Genomic DNA, 2268 nt, shown 5'->3' with positions numbered 1-2268 from the left:
TAGGTAAGCAGTCCCTGTCAGGGTGTGGTCCTATTGTCTCCACTGCAGTCTCTCCAGCAGGTTGTCAGAACTGTGTGAAATCTCTCTACTGGCGCCAGGATTCAGGCTTTTCTTTCTCCTAGCATAGGATGCCTGGAGAAATCCCAATTCCTTGGAATTCATTGTTTCAAAAATCTGATAGTCAAAGGGCGGAGCACCAGTGTCTTTCGGAATATCTTCACTCTTGCCAGGACAGTTATAATAGCTGGAGCAGAGGCCAGGGCATTCACATCCATCCTCCCCAGGATCTATTATGGTCAGGAGGCACCCTAGACCGGCGTATGGTAGCCATTGGATGGGGCAGGGAAGGTCAAGTACCGCAGCGGAACAACTCTCTCTCTCAAAACTTCTCCCTGATGCAGAGAGCTGTCCCTTTGCTTCTCAATAAGTTTTGCTGTGTGTCCTTCTACAGAAGAAAAAAATCAACAAAAGATAAAAAGGGGGCTGGAGAGATAGCTCAGAGGTTAAGAACACTTGCTCCCCTTCCGAAGGTCCTGAGTTCAATTCCCAGCAACCACATGGTGGCTCATAACCATCTATAGTAAGATATAGTGTATAAATAATAAATAAATCTTAAAAAAAAAAAAGATAAAAAGGAGGCATGTGTAGGGAGGAATCTGGAGAAACAGGTAGTTAAAGAACACTTCCAAGCACCCAGATGGTGTCTCACAACCATCTGTAACTCCAGTTACAGGAGAGCCAATGCCCTTTTTTTGGCCTCTACAGACACATGGTGCAAAGACATCCATGCAGGTAACACCCCCATACACATACTATTTGGGTGGGGGCGGGTTTGGGGTTTTGGATTTTTTGAGACAGGGTTTCTCTGTGTAGCCTTGGCAGTCCTGGACTCACTTTGCAGACCAGGCTGGCCTTGAACTCACAGATATCCACCTGCCTCTGCCTCCCTTGAGTGCTGCCATTACAGACGTGTACCACCGTGCCAGGCTGTAATACAACTTTTAAAAATAAAAATAAAAAGAAGGAATGAAAGGAACTAAAAAAACAAAACAAAACAAAACAAACCAAAACAAACAAACAAACAAACAAACAAACAAATCAGAACAGAACCACAAGGACACAAAGCCCATTTGGGACCAACAGACTAACAATGACTCTTTTGCCTGGACCTTGTAAATGAATAAGACCTGGGCTCTTGGCCCAGGGAAGTAACTTACAGGTTTAGCTTTCCACTGGATTCCTGCAGACCATTAGTCACAGGGTGTGGGGGAAGTATGGAGAGGCATAGAGTAGCTCTGATCACAGCAATATGTCCCTTGGTCAGAGAAGCTGGGCAAAATCACCGTCCTATCTGGACGGAAGCAGGACTGTGTCCTCAGGACTGGGAGAGCTGAGTGGATTACTCATCTGCTGTCCCCAAGGAAGAGGCTGGCTGGCTCAAGCAGGGTGATGCTGGGGAAACTCCAGACCCTTCTAAGACCTGGAGAGACTTGGGAACTGATTCCAGACCTATCAGGAATTTCCGGTATGCCCCTGAGAAAGTTCTGGCCTCCTGGTCTATATCTTCTGGTGTGACACCCTAGTCCCCAGTCTAAGGGGATGGTGCTAGGGGTCCTACAACCACAAAGGTCAGCCAGAATCAGAAGATCCAAGCGGTGCTTTCTGACCTGCCAGCCCTCAAGAAAGTAAAGGGACTAGGGTACCTCACACTCTACAAAACACTACTGAATTCACTTCTCATCTGACCTTCACAGTGACATGTAACTGTCATTGTCATTTCATATCTGGGGCATCTAAGGTCTCTCCGTGGACACTTGACATTTGCCTCTAGGTATGTATCAAGGACCCCCAAACCCTCAACCAAATGTCTTGGGGATGACAGACTCTATGCACCTTGCAGGACAGGAAGTCCAGGGTCCAGTACTATGACTTCCAGCCTGACTTATGCCGTCTCCTTGCTCCACTGTCTGGACACTTTTTGTTCCACCTTTGCCGACAGGAGTCCCTTCTGGGTTCGCTGGGCTGCTGTGGAGTAGGGAGACACATTCTCTGGCTGCACCATGTGTGGCATGAACCTCATACTCTGGGCCTAGGGAATGACCCACTGGAAAGGAACTTTGACATGACCTAGCCCATGTGGCCAAGGAGAGGAAACAAAACCAAAGGGCTTACAGAAAGAAAAAGAAAAAAAGCAATCAAACAAGCAAGTAAGCAAGCAGATAAGAAAGAAAGAAAGAAAGAAAGAAAGAAAGAAAGAAAGAAAGAAAG

The sequence above is a fragment of the Psammomys obesus genome, unplaced genomic scaffold (genome assembly GCF_907164565.1).
Source record: "Psammomys obesus unplaced genomic scaffold, mPsaObe1.curated_primary_1811, whole genome shotgun sequence".
NCBI lineage: Eukaryota > Metazoa > Chordata > Mammalia > Rodentia > Muridae > Psammomys > Psammomys obesus.
This window is presented reverse-complemented; position numbering follows the sequence as displayed.